Source organism: Pongo abelii, chromosome 7, assembly GCF_028885655.2.
Source record: "Pongo abelii isolate AG06213 chromosome 7, NHGRI_mPonAbe1-v2.0_pri, whole genome shotgun sequence".
Classification (NCBI taxonomy): domain Eukaryota; kingdom Metazoa; phylum Chordata; class Mammalia; order Primates; family Hominidae; genus Pongo; species Pongo abelii.
Window position 1 is genome coordinate 11,125,699 of NC_071992.2, and position 21,970 is coordinate 11,147,668.

Here is a 21,970-nt window from a genome sequence, read left to right on the forward strand (position 1 = left end):
CTCAAACCCACAATGAAGCCCATGTCAGAAGCACCAGGGGTAGAAAACAGAAGGTAGGGAGAGAGAGGGGGAGGAAGAGAGGAAGGAAGAGAGAGAAAGGGAGAGAGAGAAATGGGGAGAAGGCCAAGAAAGAGAGAAGGTGCAAGAAACAGTGAAACGCAGGAGGTTATTTTTAAGATGGGATATGGGCACCAAATCCAAGCACATGAACCAGCTTTCCTTTCCTGCACTGCCCTCCTCTCCCCTTTTCAGAATGTTGTGGTCAAGTCTAAGAACAGGGCCTAGAAATCACATCTGAGTTTGAGGCTCAGGGGCAGGAACAGATGCAAGACCCAGCAGCCCTGCAGGAGCCCCCAATCCCTGATGCCCCATTCCACCAGCCAGAGCGACCTGCCATCACCCATTGTCCATGTGAGCCCAGAGCTAGCTCCGGCCAGGCGGGCAACTGCAGTCCCCTCTCATCTCTGGGCGGGCCCCTGGCAGGTCACCTCCACACAGCACAGCCCTTCAGGGGGCCCAAAGCAGGAAGGCAGGAGGCCCCACTGCCCACTTTCTTCAGGGGACAAAAGGACAGCAGGGTCACCTCCTGGATCCTGGCTCCCATCCAGCCACCTTACTCTGCAAAGCTGCCTACGCTCTCTGTCTTTCTCTCTCAGAAAAGACACAGCTGATGGAACCATCATGAAAATGTTGCAGGGCACCCTGAGACGCAGAACCTGATTTCTTTTAAGCAAGAGAATTTGTGTTTAAGAGACTGCAGCCACTTCTATTTCTAGCAGACGAGACAGTGGGTCTCCCTGAGACAAATGCCAGCATGGCCCCTTTCAATGAGTGAGAGGAAAGGCAAGTCAGGACTCCTCTTCTTCTGCAGGAGCCAGACCCTCCACTCCCCACTGAGATTGCTAGGCAGGGGTGGACAAGTGATTGTGTTGGGGCCAAGAAGCCTTCCAGAAGAAAGGGCTCCTGGCTCCTTCCCAGATGAACGCTACTGGAGCATCTCTCACTGCCGGAACGCTGTGATCCCAGACGGGCCAGACTGTGGGACATGGGTGAGCACCATCACAGGGGCCATGACACTGGGAACCCAGGCCATGGAGGGGTGACATCCTCCACTTCAAAGGGCAGAGCAGACCTGTGAGGGGCAGCCCCAGGGACAAGCGAGTCTTGATGAAAGAGGGAGAGGAGAAAGGCTTGTCGTGATGAAATGGGGCTCAGAATTATATCGCATAAAATATTAAGAGAGGCATGACCTTATATCGCCCCCGAGCTGGTGGGACACATGACTTAGAGCAGTACCTGCTGTCAGAGCCAGAGGGCTTTAGCAATCAGGGGGGTCTTTTCCTATGACAAGAAGCAGGTCCAGGCACTGGAGTGGTCGGAACTCTTCATTCGCTCTTCCCTGCAGTGCCTCCTCCACCTTCTCCTTGCCAGAGCCACAGTGGAGGAGGTCTGAGAACACAAATCTGTCCTGGTCTTGCCCTTCTGCCTCTTAAACAAACGGTTTTTTCACTTTTATCCTGCGGACCCATGGTGTTAAGGAAATCCTAAAGCGCCCCCTGCCGGAGACACGGAGATCTCTTTAGAGGCGCATTCTGAGAAACAGTTTGAAAAACGCCGGTGATAGTTGTTTGTGTTCTTGGCATTTGCAATTGCTGTCACTTGCCATGTTTGCTGAAAAATTAAAAGTTCAGATGCTGTTTTCAGCTCAAACCCAAAACCTATGGTTGGAGTACTCTGTCACAATTTAATTAAATTCTACAAATACTTTTTAGCATCTAGTACGTGCCAAGCCCGGTGTCTGTTCTGGGAAACATTATGACTAGATGCTGAAAACGCATAGAGCGCTTTGGTTTTGCTCATGACATTTAAGCTGAAATTCATGTTTTATCTCCCTCTGGAACCCAATTCTTTTTTTTTTTTTTTTTTTTTAAACAGAGTGTCTCTCTGTTGCCCAGGCAGGCTGGAGTGCAGTGGCGCTCTCTTGACTGACTGCAACCTCGGCCTCCCAGGTTCAAGCCATTCTCCTGCCTCAGCCTCCCGAGTAGCTGGGATTACAGGCACGCGCCACAATGCCCGGCTAATTTTTTTGTATTTTCAGTAGAGATGGGTTTCACCATGTTGGCCAGGCTGGTCTTGAACTCCTGACCTCAGGTGATTCACCCACCTCGGCCTCCCAAAGTGCTGGGATTACAGGCGTGAGCCACTGTGCCTGGCCTGGAACCCAATTCTTTATAAAGAAAATAAATGGCCATTATTAGCCTGTTAAATTGCTTAATCTGTTACTTACTTTGGGGCTTTCCTTCTAATTTTGAAAAGCTACAGTTCCTAAATAATGTAGCCATTTCCCCCATTACAACTGAAAAGCAAGAAATCCTTACATCTTTCTATCACTTGTTTTCATATATTAAAACCCTCCAGACTTCCGATTTCACCCTCTTGGCTTCACCCCCTTTCAAAGCTCTGGCTTTGGTCTTTATCGGCTTGCAGCTAAAAGCTTGGCTGTCTCTTCAAGGGGGACAACTGTCTGGGACCATTACCAAATGTTCCGGTTTGCCTCTTCAGTCTTCCTGGTGCCCATCTCTGTTGCTGCCTTTCTTCCCATGAATCCGAAGCAAAAAGATTACAATCACAAAAGGCCATCTGCTCCTCATAAGATAAATTTCCCAGTAACAAATTTTCCCCAGTTAGATGTGTCTCAGTTCATCTTGTTATGATCTTGCTTGCTTTTTATTTTTACCTTTAGGAAAAGATGCCTTTCTGATTTGCTCCCCTGTCTCCAGATAGCTACCTTCCATGCAAACAACCAGTATTTCTGCACCTTAATTATCCCTGGCAACATGCCAAGACATAAATTACTCCTGTAAGCAAGGTCCCTGTGACAGATTCCTAACAGAGTTTGTATCCCTTTGACACGAAATACTTTTTAAAAAGGATTTCTTAGCTTAATATTAACTCAGGTTCAAGAAACAATGCAACTTATGTCAGTATTTTTTTCAAAACCTGAATAGACAAATGATTGGAACCAAAGAATATACAACAAAAGCCATCTAAGCAGCATCCACAACCCCAGGAGTTGGATGTGTGACACTCTTTCTGGACCAGTCCAAATGCCAATTTGAAATTAGTTACCAAACTTTAAATTGCTAAGTGTAAACATATCATCTGGGGAGTTTTAAACATTTATCTATGCCAGAGTCCCACTCCAGGGCAATTCAGTGAGAGTCCCTGGGCGGGGGGTTTCAGGCATCCATTGACCAATCTTCTCTCTCTCTCTCTCCCTCTACCTATCTCTATTTTAATTTTGTCTCCACCTCTTTGAACAGATGGTCGTCTTTCCCCACGTATATCCTGACTCCACAATTAGACTGTAAATTTCCTCTTTAGAGTCTCGATACCAATCCCAGCATCCAGAATAGGCAGACCCCTCAATAAATCTGAGGATGATGAGTAGTCTCAGAATTATTTCAGAAGTCTTATCCACCTCAAATGTATACAAAAAGTGGCTCTTTTGGTCCTTGGGGTTGAATAGCACTGTTGCATGGTTACAATTGAGCTCAGCCGGAAGTAGACATTCTAAAGCTGGATGGTGATGTCCCATTATCTGCACCACTGGCCCCCTCTGCTGGCACTTTTTCCGATTGTCCATAGAAAAAGCAAGTCAGAAGCAAAGCAAGACTTGGCCCTTCAAGGTGTGGCCAGCCTCAGAGTGTCCTCGGTAGGAAGACATCACACCTGGGTCTTAGGGGAAAATAAATCAGGCTTTTAAACATGAGCTGCCAGATGAAAAGAAAAGTCATGGTGTTACTGAGTCCTTGAGAGGGGCCAGAGGCATAAGAAGTAAACTGAGGGAGCCCTGTGAAGGTCTTCCTTTCTCTACACCTCTCTATTTGAAAAATCCCCAAATAATTGGAAACAAAACAGTATACCACCAAATAGCAAAGGGTTCAACAGAGATCCAATTAAAAAAAGGAAGTTAGAAAATGTTTTAAACCAATTGAAAAATGGCTACATGATATGTTAAAATTTATATTACAGGTAATACAATAAGTAGAGGGAAATTTGACTTAAATATTTATATTAAAAAGAAGAATGCTCTAAAATAAATATTCTACCTTAAGAATTTATGTTAAGAACTTAGAAAAAAAGAGCAAATTAAAACTGAAGTAAGCAGAACTAAGAAAACAATAATTTTTTTTTGAGACAGAGTCTCACTCTGTTGCTCAGGCTGGAGTGCAGTGATGTCATCATAGCTCACTGTAGCCTTGAATTCTTGGGCTCAAGCAATCCTCCTGCCTTAGCCTTTGAAGTAGCTGGTATTATAGGCACATGCCATCCCACCAGGCTAATTTTTTAAAATTTTTTGTAGTGATGGGAGTCTTACATTGTTGCCCAGGCTGGTCTTGAACTCCTGGCTTCAAGCCAACCTCCCATCTCAGCCTCTTAAAGTGCTGGGATCACAGGCATGAGCCACTATGCCTAGCCAAAAACAATAAATATTAACATAAAAATCAAGGAAATAAAACAGTTAATTGAAAAGGAAATAGTTAATTGAAAAGATCAGTAAAAATGCTAAGCCTCTAGCTACAGTGATCAAGAAAAGAGACACAGGGAGAAGAGACGCACATTACCAATAGCAGGAGTGCAAAGTGATATCACACACAGTCCTGTAAAAGGCATAAATAAGGAAGCATTAGGAAAAACTTGACACCTATATTTAACAACTTGGATGAAATGGAAAAACTCCTTGAGAGACACATGTCTTGGTCCATTTGTGCTGCTATAACAAAATATCTGAGACTAGGTAACTGTTAAAAGAACAGAAATTAATTTCTCATGGTTCTGAAGGCTGGGAAGTCCAAGATAAAGGCACCAGCTAACTGGCAAGGGTTCCTCTCCACTTCCAAGATGGAGCCTTAGCCACTGTGTCCTCTGGAGGGCAGGAATGCTGTGTCTTCACACGGTAGAAGGCAGAAGGGCAAAAAGAGCCAAATTCTGCATGAAACTACTTTTTAAGAGCCTTTATCCCATTTATAAGAGAGAGGCCCTCAAGGCCTAATCACCTCTTAAAGGCCTCACCTCTTAATACTATCACATTAGCGGGGGGCGGGAGGGGTGGTGGTGTGGAGCCAAGATGGCTGAAGAGGAACTGCTCCAGTCTACAGCTCCCAGCATGAGCGATGCAGAAGACGGGTGATTTCTGCATTTCCAACTGAGGTACTGGGTTCATCTCACTAGGGAATGCCGGACAGTGGGTGCAGGACAGTGGGTGCAGTGCACCGTGCGTGAGCTGAAGCAGGGTGAGGCATCGCCTCACCCGGGAAGCTCAAGGGGTCAGGGAGTTCCCTTTCCTAGTCAAAGAAAGGGGTGACAGATGGCACCTGGAAAATCGGGTCACTCCCACCCTAATACTGTGCTCTTCCAACAGACTTATCAAGCGGCACACCAGGAGATTATATCCCGCATCTGGCTTGGAGGGTCCTACGCCCATGGAGCCTCCCTCGTTGCTAGCACAGCAGTCTGAGATCAAACTACAAGGCGGCAGTGAGGCTGGGGGAGGGGAGGCCACCATTGCCCAGGCTTGAGTAGGTAAACAAAGCGGCCAGGAAGCTCGAACTGGGTGGAGCCCACCACAGCTCAAGGAGGCCTGCCTGCCTCTGTAGGCTCCACCTCTGGGGGCAGGGCACAGACAAACAAAAGACAGCAATAACCTCTGCAGACTTAATTGTCCCTGTCTGACAGCTTTGAAGAGAGTACTGTTTCTCCCAGCACGCAGCACGAGACCTGAGAATGGGCAGACTGCCTCCTCAAGTGGGTCCCTGACCCCCGAGTAGCCTAACTGGGAGGCACCCCCCAGTAGGGGCGGACTGACACCTCACACGGCCGGGTACTCCTCTGAGACAAAACTTCCAGAGGAACGATCAGGCAGCAGCATTTGCGGTTCACCAATATCTGCTGTTCTGCAGCCACCACTGCTGATACCCAGGCAAACAGGGTCTTGGAGTGGACCTCCAGTAAACTCCAACAGACCTGCAGCTGAGGGTCCTGACTGTTAGAAGGAAAACTAACAAACAGAAAGGACATCCACACCAAAAACCCATCTGTACATCACCATCATCAAAGACCAAAGGTAGATAAAACCACAAAGATGGGGAAAAAACAAAGCAGAAAAACCGGAAACTCTAAAAAGCAAAGCGCCTCTCCTCCTCCAAAGGAATGCAGCTCCTCACCAGCAACGGAACAAAGCTGGATGGAGAATGACTTTGACAAGTTGAGAGAGGAAGGCTTCAGAAGATCAAACTACTCCGAGCTAAAGGAGGAAGTTCGAACCAATGGCAAAAAAAGTTAAAAACTTTGAAAAAAAATTAGATGAATGGATAACTAGAATAACCAATGCAGAGAAGTCCTTAAAGGACCTGATGGAGCTGAAAAACACGGCACGAGAACTACGTGATGAATGCATAAGCCTCAGTAACCAATGCAATCAACTGGAAGAAAGGGTATCAGCCATGGAAGACGAAATGAATGAAATGAAGTGAGAAGAGAAGTTTAGAGAAAAAAGAATAAAAAGAAATGAACAAAGCTCCAAGAAATATGGGACTATGTGAAAAGACCAAATCTACGTCTGATTGGTGTACCTGAAAGTGACGGGGAGAATGGAACCAAGTTGGAAAACACTCTGCAGGATATTATCCAGGAGAAATTCCCCAATCTAGCAAGGCAGGCCAACATTCAGATTCAGGAAATACAGAGAATGCCACAAAGATACTCCTCAAGAAGAGCAACTCCAAGACACATAATTGTCAGATTCACCAAAGTTGAAATGAAGGAAAAAATGTTAAGGGCAGCCAGAGAGAAAGGTCAGGTTACCCACAAAGGGAAGCCCATCAGACTAACAGCTGATCTCTTGGCAGAAGCTCTACAAGCCAGAAGAGAGTGGGGGCCAATATTCAACATTCTTAAAGACATGAATTTTCAACCCAGAATTTCATATCCAGCCAAACTAAGCTTCATAAGTGAAGGAGAAATAAAATCCTTTACAGACAAGCAAATGCTGAGAGATTTTGTCACCATCAGGCCTGCCCTAAAAGAGCTCCTGAAGGAAGCACTCTAAATATGGAAAGGAACAACCAGTACCAGCCACTGCAAAAACATGCCAAATTGTAAAGACCGCCAAGGCTAGGAAGAAACTGCATCAACTAACGAGCAAAATAACCAGCTAACATTATAATGACAGGATCAAATTCACACATAACAATACTAACCTTAAATGTAAATGGGCTAAATGCTCCAATTAAAAGGCACAGACTGGCAAATTGGATAAAGAGTCAAGACCCATCAGTGTGCTGTATTCAGGAAACCCATCCCACATGCAGAGACACACATAGGCTCAAAATAAAGGGATGGAGGAAGATCTACCAAGCAAATGGAAAACCAAAAAAGGCACAGGTTGCAATCCTAGTCTCTGATAAAACAGACTTTAAACCAACAAAGATCAAAAGAGACAAAGAAGGCCATTACATAATGGTAAAGGGATCAATTCAACAAGAAGAACTAACTATCCTAAATATATATGCACCCAATACAGGAGCACCCAGATTCATAAAGGAAGTCCTTAGTGACCTACAAAGAGACTTAGACTCCCACGCAATAATAATGGGAGACTTTAACACCCCACTGTCAACATTAGACAGATCAATGAGACAGAAAGTTAACAAAGATATCCAGGACCTGAACTCAGCTCTGCACCAAGTGGACCTAATAGACATCTACAGAACTCTCCACCCCAAATCAACAGAATATACATTCTTTTCAGCACCACACCACACCTATTCCAAAATTGACCATATAGTTGGAAGTAAAGCACTCCTCAGCAAATGTAAAAGAAAAGAAATTATAACAAACTGTCTCTCAGACCACACTGCAATCAAACTAGAACTCAGGATTAAGAAACTCACTCAAAACCGCTCAACTACATGGAAACTGAACAACCTGCTCCTGAATGACTATTGGGTACATAACGAAATGAAGGCAGAAATATCCTTCTTTGAAACCAACAAGAACAAAGACACAACATACCAGAATCTCTGGGACGCATTCAAAGCAGTGTGTAGAGGGAAATTTATAGCACTAAATGCCCACAAGAGAAAGCAGGAAAGATATAAAATTGACATCCTAACACCACAATTAAAAGAACTAGAGAAGCAAGAGCAAACACATTTAAAAGCTAGCAGAAGGCAAGAAATAACTAAGATCAGAGCAGAACTGAAGGAAATAGAGACACAAAAAACCCTTCAAAAAAATCAATGAATCCAGGAGCTGGTTTTTTGAAAAGATCAACAAAATTGATAGACTGCTAGCAAGACTAATAAAGAAAAGAGAGAAGAATCAAATAGACTCAATAAAAAATGACAAAGGGGATATCACCACCGATCCCACAGAAATACAAACTACCATCAGAGAATACTATAAACACCTCTATGCAAATAAAGTAGAAAATCTAGAAGAAATGGATAAATTCCTTGACACATACACCCTCCCAAGACTAAACCAGGAAGAAGTTGAATCTCTGAATAGACCAATAATAGGCTCTGAAATTGAGGCAATAATTAATAGCTTACCAACCAAAAAATGTCCAGGACCAGATGGATTCACAGCCAAATTCTACCAGAGGTACAAGGAGGAGCTGGTACCATTCCTTCTGAAACTATTCCAATCAACAGAAAAAGAGGGAATCCTCCCTAACTCATTTTACGAGGCCAGCATCATGCTGATACCAAAGCCTGGCAGAGACACAACAAAAAAAGGGAATTTTAGACCAATATCCTTGATGAACATTGATGCAAAAATCCTCAACAAAATACTGGCAAACCAAATCCAGCAACACATCAAAAAGCTTATCCACCATCATCAAGTGGGCTTCATCCCTGGGATGCAAGGCTGCTTCAACATACGAAAATCAATCAACACAATCCAGCATATAAACAACCAAAGACAAAAACCACATGATTATCTCAATAGATGCAGAAAAGGCCTTTGACAAAATTCAACAACCCTTCATGCTAAAAACTCTCAATAAATTAGGTATTGATGGGACGTATCTCAAAATAATAAGAGCTATCTATGACAAACCCACAGCCAATATCATACTGAATGGACAAAAGCTGGAAGCATTCCCTTTGAAAACGGGCACAAGACAGGGATGCCCTCTCTCACCACTCCTATTCAACATAGTGTTGGAAGTTCTGGCCAGGGCAATCAGGCAAGAGAAGGAAATAAAGGGCATTCAATTAGGAAAAGAGGAAGTCAAATTGTCCCTGTTTGCAGATGACATGATGGTATATCTAGAAAACCCCATCGTCTCAGCCCAAAATCTCCTTAAGCTGATAGGCAGCTGCAGCAAAGTCTCAGGATACAAAATCAATGTGCAAAAATCACAAGCATTCTTATACACCAACAACAGACAAACAGAGAGCCAAATCATGAGTGAACTCCCATTCACAATTGCTTCAAAGAGAATAAAATACCTAGGAATCCAACTTACAAGGGACATGAAGGAACTCTTCAAGGAGAACTACAAACCACTGCTCAATGAAATAAGAGGATACAAACAAATGTTAGAACATTCTATGCTCATGGGTGGGAAGAATCAATATCGTGAAAATGGCCATACTGTCCAAGGTAATTTATAGATTCAATGCCATCCCCATCAAGCTACCAATGACTTTCTTCACAGAATTGGAAAAAACTACTTTAAAGTTCATATGAAACCAAAAAAGGGCCCACATTGCCAAGTCAATCCTGAGCCAAAAGAACAAAGCTGGAGGCATCATGCTACCTGACTTCAAACTATACTACAAGGCTACAGTAACCAAAACAGCATGGTACTGGTATCAAAACAGAGATATAGACCAATGGAACAGAACAGAGCCCTCACAAATAATGCTGCATATCTACAACTATCTGATCTTTGACAAACCTGACAAAAACGAGCAATGGGGAAAGGATTCCCTATTTAATAAATGGTGCTGGGAAAACTGGCTAGCCATATGCAGAAAGCTGAAACTGGATCCCTTCCTTACACCTTATACAAAAATTCATTCAAGATGGATTAAAGACTTAATGTTAGACCTAAAACCATAAAAACCCTAGAAGAAAACCTAGACAATACCATTCAGGACATAGGCATGGGCAAGGACTTCATGTCTAAAACATCAAAAGCAATGGCAACAAAAGCCAAAATTGACAAATGGGATCTAATTAAACTAAAGAGCTTCTGCACAGCAAAAGAAACCACCATCAGAGTGAACAGGCAACCTACAGAATGGGAGAAAATTTTTGCAACCTACTCATCTGACAAAGGGCTGATATCCAGAATCTACAATGAACTCAAACAAATTTACAAGGAAAAAAACAACCCCATCAAAAAGTGAGTGAAGGATATGAACAGACATTTCTTAAAAGAAGACATTTATGCAGCCAAAAACCACATGAAAAAATGCTCATCATCACCGGCCATCAGAGAAATGCATATCAAAACCACAATGAGATACCATCTCACACCAGTTAGAATGGCGATCATTAACAAGTCAGGAAACAACAGGTGCTGGAGAGGATGTGGAGAAATAGGAACAATTTTACACTGTTGGTGGGACTGTAAACTAGTTCAACCATTGTGGAAGTTGGTGTGGCGATTCCTCAGGGATCTAGAACTAGAAATACCATTTGACCCAGCCATCCCATTACTGGGTATATACCCAAAAGATTATAAATCATGCTGCTATAAAGACACATGCACACGTATGTTTATTGCGGCACTATTCACAATAGCAAAGACTTGGAACCAACCCAAACATCCAACAATGATAGACTGGATTAAGAAAATGTGGCACATATATACCATGGAATACTATGCAGCCATAAAAAAGGATGAGTTCATGTCCTTTGTAGGGACATGGATGAAGCTGGAAACCATCATTCTCAGCAAACTATCACAAGGACAAAAAACCAAACACCACGCATTCTCACCTATAAATGGGAATTGAACAATGAGAACACATGGACACAGGAAGGGGAACATCACACACTAGGGAATGTTGTGGGGTGGGGAGAGGGGGGAGGGATAGCATTAGGAGATATACCTAATGCTAAATGACGAGTTAATGGGTTCAGCACACCAACATGACACATGTATACATATGTAATAAACATGCATGTTGTGCACATGTACCCTAAAACTTAAAGTATAATAAAAAAAATACTATCACATTAACAACACCTGAATTCTGAAGGGAACACATTCAAACCATAGCAAATGCAAATCATCAAATTTAACTAAAGTAAAAATAGAAAATCCAAGTATTCCTATAGCTACTATAGAAATTAAGTTTCTAATTAAAAGCCTCCCCACAAAGAAAACTCTAGGTCCAACTGGTCTCACTGGTGAATGAAAAAAATACCAATTCTATTCAAACTCTTAGAAAACAGAGGAAGAAGGAACCATTTTCAACTTATTTTATGAGGTCTTCATTACCCCAATACCAAAATTAGACAAAGAAAGAAAAGTACAGATCAATATCTCTCGTGAATAAAAATAATAGTAAGTTGACTCTAGCAAGATATAGAAAGTGGAGTTTATCTCAGGTATTGAAGGTTGGCTAACATTTGAAAATCAATGTAGTTCCCCATAACAGAATAAAAAATTATCTCCATAGATGTAGAAAAAAAATTGAAAAGATTCTGAAAACATTCCCATTGATGTTTAAAAAAACTCTTAGCAAACTAAGAGTAGAAGACATCTTTAACCTAATAAATAAATAAATAAATAAATAAATGTGTAAAAAATCCAGAGCTAACATCATACCTAATGGCAAAAGACTGAATGTTTTCATCTCCTGTTTAGGAACAAAGCAAGGATTCCCAGTCTCGTAACTTCTCTTCAACAAGGAACTGGAAATCCCAACCTATGTAATGAGGGAAGAAAAAGAAAAAAAAGGCAGAAAGATTAAAAAGTAAAAAGCAGAACTCTCTTTGTTGCCAACTACATGACCATGTATGTAGGAAAATCCTAGGGAGTCCACAAAAAAGCTCTTAGAACTAGTGAGGGTGATGCTGTCTCAGGTTGCAAAGTCAATACAGAAAAATCTTGTATTTCTATGTATTCACAATGTCAGTTTAAGAAATCAAATTTTTTTTAAAATAGCACCCGAAAATATGAAATAATTAGAGGTAAATCTAACAAAATATGTGTAAGACCTAAACATTGTTGACAGAAACTAAACAGGCAACATAAATGGAGAGACATACCATTTCCATGGATTGGAAGACTTAATATCCCTAATTAATCTATAGATATAATACAATTCCAGGCAAAATGCCAGTAATTTTTTTTTAAGATCTCTCTGTGCTCCTTACTGGATCCTGCTTCTACTATGGGAACTTCTCAGTCAGCTGAAACTCCTCTTCTCAAACCCCTGCTCACTAGATACTCTACCTACCTACCTACCTACCTACCTACCTACCTTCCTTCCTTCTTCTCTCTTTTTCTTTCTTTCTTTTGACACAGGGTCTCACTCTGTCACCCAGGACAGAGTGCAGTGGCACGATCTTGGCTCACTGAAGCCTTGACCTCCTGTGTTCAAGCAATCCTCCCACCTCAGCCTTCTGAGCAGCTGGGACCACAGGTGTGTGCCACCACACCCAGCTAATTTTTTTAAAAAAGATTTTAGAGATGGGGTTTTATTATGTTGCCCAGACTGGTCTCAAACTCCTGGGCTAAAGTGATCCACCCACCTCAGCCTCCAAAAGTGCTGGGATGACAGGCCTGAGCCTCCATTTCCTTTCTTTTTGGCATGATTTTTGCAAAGAATATTGTGGAACTTCGTTGGCTTCTTTATGAAGCTTTAGATCTCCCCAAACTTGCTCTTCTAAGACCTCTTCTTTCCATTTACTTCTACTCCTCCTTCCTCCTTGTGCCACCTTTGATCTTTCATCCAGTTACTTTGAATCCTTGATTTATCTCCTTCAAGCCTTGACTTCCTACATTTGGTGGTCAGTGAACGGAAAATTACTGCAAGAAAACGTCAGGGGTATGCTGGACTCTGGTTTCTATGGCCAAACTTTAGTTGAGCTTCTGAACCTTCTCCAAGGCTCATCTATGTACTTTCTTATTAAAAAAAAAAATCCTGTAGTGAATTACTATTTTATGTTATAAAATCCTATAGTAAGTTGTATGTTGCTTCATTATCCTTTTTTGGCGGTTTTGTTTGTTTGTTTGTTTTTTAAGTGATGTGGTGTCTTGCTATGTTGCCTAGGCTGGCCCCAAAATTCCTGGGCTCAAGCAATGCTCTCCCACTTCAGCCTCCCAAGTAGCTGGGACTACAAGCGTGCTTCACTGTACCTGGCTTTACCATCTATTTTGAATCTTCTTCTGTGTCTCATCTGACTGACACAGACTCTCCTCCTGGTCAGGGCTCTCCTACAAAGTGTTTATTTTGGTGGGGATAAACTGGATATAGGTCAGCTGAAAGCCACAAGAATGTCTGCTAGTATAAACAAGTTTGCTGTGAGAGGGACCCTTGGCCACAGGTGGAATACTTAGGCATTAAGCCATCTGCCAGAATAAATAAGTATCTCATGAAACGCAGACTGTAAAAATCCACCACCGCCTCCCCTGGATACCCATCAAGGCAGGGCTAGAATTTATATCTAGAGAAACCTGAAGATGAAATTAGAAGAAAACGCAACAAATCCAGTTTTAACAAGAACCCTGTTAAGTCAGTTTAGCAAGAATTGCCACCCTTGATATCTGATCACGTTCCTCACCCTCCATCCTTCTGTCCACCCCTGCCAGATCTTTTCCCTCCAACCCCAGCCCCGTGATCACTGGAACTTTAGGCCACTACCCTCCATAGAGGACTCTTGCTGGACTCCAGGACTGCTAAAAAACCTGAGGCTGCCGGGCGCGGGGGCTCACGCCTGTAATCCCAGCACTTTGGGAGCCCAAGGCGGGCGGATCACGAGGTCAGGAGATCGAGACCACGGTGAAACCTCGTCTCTACTAAAAATACAAAAAACTAGCCGGGCGCGGTGGCACTCGCCTGTAGTCCCAGCTACTCGGGAGGCTGAGGCAGGAGAATGGCGTGAACTCGGGGGGCGGAGCTTGCAGTGAGCCGAGATCGCGCCACTGCACTCCAGCCTGGGCGACAGAGCCAGACTCCGTCTCAAAAACAACAACAACAACAACAACAACAACAAAACTCGAGGCTGAAAAGAGGAGAAATGGTTACTGGGAAAGAGAAATGGTTACTGGGAAACAGAAATGGATGTTTTGTCCACTCATTTGGACTTTGGAGACATTTAGACAACTGCTAAATATCTCCTCAGTCACTAGCCTAAAATTTAGTCCACAGCCTCTATAAGAAAAACCTCTGAAAATAGGCAAATATGCTCCCAAATTCCTTTTTTGGAAGGAAAAAAAAAAAAAAAAACCTTGCATTATTTTTCTGTGCTTTTGAGATGATTCCCTATCCTGTCTTCTCTAAAACCTGAAAACTATCATTTGGAAATACAAACCAGGGAAATGACTGTCACGTTTTTTAAAGGAACTATTTGGGAATTGGGCAAATAAAAATCTCAAGTCTTTTCCACAAACGTTGGTAAAAAACCTTTAGCTATGTAAGCAGGTAAACTTAACTTGTCCCATCTTTGTCAGAAACACAATTCGGATAAAAATGTAAATTGGAAATAAATCAATGAGTTTGTATTACTATGTTTTACTGACTTGTGACTAAATGTTAGAATGAAAGCTGTATTTGTCTGTAAGTTTATGTATGTATATTTGTATATTATGCATATTTAATATTTTTCCACCTCCAGATAGTGTTACTAAATTAATTTATAAAACCCTTAAAGGAGCTCTATTCAAATTGGCTTAGAGATAAATGAATGCTCAGATAAATTAGGCATTCCTAAAACTCTCAGACATATAGACTCTCGCCCAAATTTTTTTTTAAAAAATCACATGACTTGGCTAAGTCTTTGGTAAATAAAGCTAGCTTTTAAATTATTGGTAAAATAAAAATATGAGTGTCTTCAGAATTGTAAGTATGAAATATAATTCAGATACACATTTTTCCCTGAGTTTGCTGGCCACACAGGTTTGTGTTGTCCCTGCTTGACGTTTAAAAACATAAAACTAAAAACCCAACCTAAGAGCAGAACACACAGTAAAAATAAATTGCTTGACACATATCATTCATGAAAGTAAAAACATAGATAGACAGATAGATAGATAGATAGACAGAGACAGAGAGAGAGAGAATGAATTATGTTTAACTTTTTACTTCTTTGCCTCTGTGATATTTTTGATACCTGATTTGTAAACAAAAATAAAATAAGATGATGGCTTTAAGTTCTCATAAAAAATGCCCATGAGACATCCAAGAATAATTGTTAAAAACAAGTGAATTAAATAATGTACAAGTGACCAAAAAGTATATACATGAACTTTTCAATAATAATTATGTTTTATAAAACAGGTCTACTTAAAAATAGTTTCAGAAAACTTTTCTGGTAACTTGCAACCTTAAAGCTATGCTAAATTAAATTAAGTAATAAATACTCATTACATATCTGAGTCATTTCTTTTTTTTTTTTTTTTTTTCCCCCTGAGACTGAGTCTCACTATTGCCCAAGCTGGAGTGCAGTGGTATGATCTCGGCTCACTGCAACCTCTGCCTCCTGGGTTCAAGTGATTCTCCTGCCTCAGCCTCCTCAGTAACTGAGATTATAGGTGTGCGCCACCACGCCCAGCTAATTTTTGTATTTTTAGTAGACACGGGGTTTCACCATGTTGGTCAGGCTGGTCTCAAACTCCTGACCTCATGATCCACCCGCCTGGGCCTCCCAAAGTGCTGGGATTACAGGCGTGAGCTACCGTGCCTGGCCATATCTGAGTCATTTCTAAGTCACTTAAAACATTGAAACATTAATTACTAAGCATAAATTTAAGTTTATATACATTGGCATTTTGTTTTTTATATGGTATAGAGAAGCCAAAATTTGGATCTGTTAATAGACATGAAAAATTGTACTAAGGAGAAGCACATGATTTTTAGAAATTATGGCTTTAATCTATGGAATGTGATAAACTACAATTGCTGAAGATTAAAATTCTAATTAATATATGTAATTAAAACTACTAGAAACAATAAGGGAAACAATCCTGTATGCAAAATATACAAGGAAAGTAAGATGTATTTTTGGTAAGGAAAATTGTAAGGCATGAAGCTGTATTTTCTGTTAATGGAAAAAGGAGTAGTTAATTCTGTACTAAACTATAATGAACAGTTGTTCCAGAATAAGAAAAAGAAAAATGTAGGAAGATAAATAAAGATCGATTTTTAAAAATATTTTAAAAGGGTTGTGGAAAAAGAATCTTGGGGGGAAAATGTTATGTGGGCAAAGCTGGCTAAAATGAGCTTTATTTTATTTATAAGGTTTTCTTAAAATTAGCTTCCATATTACTAATATGATGATGCAAAACTAGAATTTCATCCTCTTTGTCAAAATGGCCAAGTTTTCTTGCAGTATCAGTCTGAGAATGTGAAGATTTTTCTTTATCTTTTAAGTAATTGTACCAGGACACAAAGATTTTCTTTTTTACAAAAATAATTTCTTGTGCTTCATGTCGTTTTCTATCAGGTCTTTGATTACTTAAGAAAATCAAGGCCAGGTGTAGTGGCTCACGCCTGTAATCTCAGCACTTTGGGAGGCCAAGGTGGGCGGATTGCTTGAGGTCAGGAGTTCAAGACCAGCCTGGGCAACATGGCAAAACCTCATCTCTACAAAAAATAGAAAAAATTAGCCAGGTGTGGTGGTATGTGCCTGTAGTCCCTGTTACTCAGGAGGCTGAGAGGGGAGGATCAGCTGAGCCCAAGGAGGTCAAAGCTGTAATGAGCCAGGATCATGCTAGTGCACTCCAGCCTAGGTGATGAAATGAGATCCTGTCTCAAAAAAAAAAAAAAAAAAAGAAGAAAAGAAAAATGAGTCTTCTCAATAATAAAGGAGCTCATTTATTTTTACAATTATGTAACCTTCTGTATTTGTCTTTACAATTTTTTGTCATTTTGGTATTGTTTTATAGTGATCTGTGATTCTTTTCAAACAAATGTCCTAAACCTTTCAACATTTTTAACAACTTCCCCAAATCAAATTATAAATTAAATGTTTTTGACCTCAAACTAATTTTGGAACATTTCAGAAGGCCTCTGGAAAGTTCCATAGGATTTGTCTCTCACCTTGTAAAAGAGAGCTATTAAACTAATTAGACTTACAGGATATGTTACATTATATGAGAAACATTGTCAAATAATAAGTGATGCTAAACCTTTATGTTATGTTTGTGGATATGATATTGATACAAGTGTTCCAGAAATTATACATAACTCCTAGAAATCTGACATGTCCTAGTATAATGCTATCAGTCATAATTTTAGTTATTGTATTAAAATGCAATATGCCACAGAAATAACCACATTTCCTTGACAATTGCATCATTATGGTGGTGAACTCTCATCAAATCTTTAACCACGGCCATTGAATGTCTTTTTTCATCCACAGGCAGTTGTTTTACTTTGATTCTTCTCTGAAAGCATTTGTAATCAGCTACAGTCCAAAACTGCTGCTTCTTCAAGGAGATTCATGAAAAAGACTCTACTCTGGAATAAAGGTTTCTGATAACTTTAAGATCACACCATTGGATGGGGTACGAATTTCTAGAACTCTTATGAAGAAACTAGTGGGTTCATGAAACTGCTAACCAAGATCGAGAAGAATATTAATTACATGAGACTACATGAAATGAAGGGGATAATTTTTATGACTTTTATTTGAAACATTTCTTCTTTGTTTTCCAGATTTAAGGAAACCTTTTTTTCTTTTAAGCTACCTATAACTTACAGCAATTTAGTATATTGTTGTTAACAAAATTAGAACATTTAGTTTTTTTCTTCCTCCCTGATCCCTCCAGAATTTAGAAACTATTTATGGGTACTCTTATTTTTATGACAATTATAGTTATTTGCACAAGTTTAATAAGTATATTCTCCTTGAAACAGGACAAAATTGGAAACACTGATTATATGACCAAGGCTTTGACTGGAATATCATATTTTCAGACATGACCAGACATTTTTAAGGAACTAAAACCAGTAAAGTTTATTTACTTTACTGGAACCAGTAAAGCCCCCATTGGAAAAACTGGCCTGGCTTAAAAGAGTTTCTAACCTTACAAGTGAGTAAGTAATGTCACCTTCTGGCAGGCCCAGGAACTATAGAATATTTTGGGGATCCTGAGAAGAAAGGAATTCACCCAAATCTATAGGTATTGCAGGCAAAGTCTGATGGCAAGTTACTAGCCTGGCTTCTGGCCTCAAGAGGCTTTTAAAAGTCTAACTTGAGGTTCCTTATCAAAAGTTCCAGTAAAGCAAATTTTGAAAGAGCCTATATAGTCAATCACTATTGTTGTGGCACTTGCACAAATAATTACTTTTGCAAACACTATTTTGCAAACAAATTAGTCTTACTTTGATAATCTTTGGTAGAAATGGAAATGACTATAGAAAGAAAAATTATGTTTCAGAAGAAAACTATATGCACTCGTTATTAGATTCTAGCTCATTGTTTTTGAGGTTTTTGTTACTCACCTACAATCTGGACTGGATCCTGAATTCTAGTTTCCAGCAATGTCTGGCTACAGGTCTCCAAACTAATATTTTTCTCCCACCCTTCTGGGTTGGAATCACTGAAACGAGAACTGCTCTCTTCCTGAAGCCCTGCAAATGAAAGCTGGATGACTTGACACAAGCGATAGAGAAAGCGCAGCAACTTATGTATGCGTGGTCCTCACGCCTGCTGCTATATGGACTACTCAGAAACGCCCCTGGAACACCTGATGCAAACTGTAAAGTGGGGAAACCTGTGAAATTGCCACTGCCCGCTCCCACTCCAGCTGAAGATGCTTTCAGCCCAAATGCAGAAATCTTCTCACCTGGCTGCTTTCTGAGCTGAAAAACTGAGTTTATAGTTTATTCTAATTACTAACTTTTGTTTTTCTTTTGTTTTCATAGAAATGCCTCTCATTAAATACTCGCACCATATAGAGGTCTAACTTTGGTGGCAGCCCACCTGTAACACTGCTGCCCGAAATGAGACGCAACTGTTGACTGTTTAACTAGACTGACTGATTCTTGGGACTCAGAGACAGGTTCAGTGGTGTAGGAGACAATCCACCAACCCATCTTCTAGATTGTTAAACTTGTCATGGAGGGGAAATACAAATCTAGTGTTTGATTTGCTCAGATATGCACGTTTAAAGCTCTGAAAAGATGCATGAGAAACTAGAATAAAGTTTACCTAGGGAGGTGTGGGAACTGGGCAGATGGAGGCCAAGGGTCAAAGTGATATTGCTCACATATCCTTTATTAGAAGTTCTAATTCTCTGTAAACAGGTCTCAGAAATTCCCAGCTGCTTATGGAAAAGCAGAAACGTCTCATTCCGAAGGTTGTATAATGGCCTTGTGACCTTCTTGGAATGATAACTCTTCTGGCTGGGTTTACCTTGACCTGTCATTGACCAGTGACTTGTTTTCTGTCTTATCTTACTTGGAACTTGGCACAAGTCCTCAGGCCACCCAGTAGAGCATTTTCTTTTAAGAGTAGTGGATTTGAGGGCTGTGAGCTAGCGTGGCTGGGAGCCTTCTCTCTGGGAGTAATTCCTTCTTCCCCTCAGCTCCCATCGCCTTAAAGGACACTCCTCAGTGACCCAGCACTAGCAAGTCCCCAGACCTGCCTGCCAAGCTCCTCTTCGTCTAATCGGAAGAATCAAGGGCGCCCTCTCCCAAGCTTTAGCTGAACGACGGACTCTCCTGACACTGTCAGGGAGAAGTGAGGGGAAGGCATGGTGAGGAGGGACTCTTCGGGAGCAGAGCAGACTTCCTCTTCACCCCAGAGTACCTGCTCTGTGTCTCTCCTCCCGCGTTCCCTGCCCAGCAGGGTTACCTCAATCCCCGAGTCCATTCTCTCCCTGCCTACCGTCCAGGCTGGCCCTCCAGCCCTGCTGCCAACCCCCGTGGCCAAGCCTCCCCCTTACCACCTGCAGAGACAGCGCTGGTGCTGTCAGGCTCCGACACTCCTGGGTTTGAATTCTCGCTCTACTGCCGAGGATTCTAGCTGTGTGGCCCTGGGGGAGCCAGGTAACACACCTGCATCCTGGTGTCCTCATATATAAAATAGGAACAAGCATGCCCACCTCACGGGACAGGTGCAAAGCTTAAAGTCAATGGTGCGCCTGTGCTGCCTCCTGCAAGATTTATAGATGCTTCTGCGTGCTGGCAAGGTTCTGCTTCTTGAGCTAGTTAGGAGCTACACAGGACTTTGCTTTACAACTATTTGTGAAACTGTCCGTTTTTGTTTTATGCACTTTCTATATGTATGTTTCATTATACCATTTCTTTAAGAAAACACTTATGAAAAAGCAAATCTGGTGCTCGCTTTGGCAGCACATATACTAAAACTGGCACGATACAGAAAAGATTAGCATGGCACCTGCACAAGGATAACATGTAAATTCGTGAAGTGTTTTTTTTTTAAAGCAAACCTGTAGAAGAAAATGTTAGATGCTGAAAAACATTTAGTTATTCAGGCTGGGCATGGTGGCTCATGCTGTAATCCCGGTACTTTAAGAGGCCAATGCAGCTGGATCACCTGAGGTCAGGAGTTCGAGACCAGCCTGGCCAACATGGCGAAACCACATCTCTACTAAAAATACAAAAATTACCCAGGTGCGGTGGCACATGCCTATAACCCCAGCTACTTGGGAGGCTGAGGTAGGAGAATCACTTGAACCCGGGAGGTGGAGGTTGCAGTGAGCCAAGATCACTGCACTCCAGCCTGGGCGACAGACTGAAACTCCGTCTCAAACAAACAAACAACAACAACAAAAACCCACATTTAGTTATTCAGGGGAAATTATTGTTATTCAGGATAGCGTTCCCTACCTTAACACCATCTCAGTTCTCTCTTTTCTGAAGAATCTCCCTGATTCTCTGTTATTTCAAATAACTGTCCTTTCCCAGCCAAGCTCCTAAGATGGCTATTCTAAAACTGCCACCTCCCCTTTCACTCCCCTTTCCCTTCTGTGGCTGTCAGGCTGTGCCTCAGCTGAGAATGCACCAATGGCTTCCAGCAGCAAACCCATCTCCCTTATGCTTCCAAGGCCCGGACCACTGCTCCCTGCCATCCTTCTCCCACTGCAGGGAGCTCCGCCTTCCAACCCGCATCAGTCTTATCCCAGTGCACGAGGGTGCCCTGGGTACAATTCCCGGGTCAGGTACTGTAAAGGACAGGGGATGGTATCACCTGGCCTTGCATCAGAGCTACCTGAAGTTTCTAAAAACACCCATTCCTCAGCCTCACTCCAGAGGACTTGCCAGGAAGGAAGCTCCAGAAGGAGGATTCTCACCCCCAGCACCTCCCATGGGCCAGGCACTGCCCATACTTTGGACACTTTAGTCCTCCTCCAATTCTAAAGAGTGGGTGCTATGATTGTCCTCATTTTGCGTAGGAGGAAACTGAGGCTCAGAGAAGCTGAGAAACATGGAGTGGGTCCTGTGGGTGGGAGTGGTGGGTCAGAATTTGAAACCAGGACTGTGCGGCTCCTCTGCCCACACTTCTGCAGTGCTTTGCTAACCTAGTATCTAGAGCAGCAGCGTTTCTCAAACTTGTCTGCACACATGCATTGCCCGGGGGATCTCATTCTTTCTGACCCAGGAGGTCTGGGCGGGGCCTGGGAGGCTGCTTTTCTAACAAGCTCCTGGGTGCTGTGCTGCAATGCTGATGCAAGAGGGGAGACAGAATGGGAATGAATGTGACCCACCCCATCACCAGGCTTTTCCTGCTTTAGGGTAGGTCA

The 21,970-nt window shown here is 41.9% G+C and overlaps 1 non-coding gene across 1 annotated transcript; it reads left to right on the plus strand.

Moving 5' to 3' along the window:
• Positions 1-20,542: 20,542 nt before the first annotated feature.
• LOC112134728 (U6 spliceosomal RNA) lies at positions 20,543-20,649 on the plus strand. Its single transcript, XR_002916091.2, has one exon. It is a non-coding gene; the product is annotated as a U6 spliceosomal RNA (small nuclear RNA).
• The last annotated feature ends 1,321 nt before the right edge of the window (positions 20,650-21,970 follow it).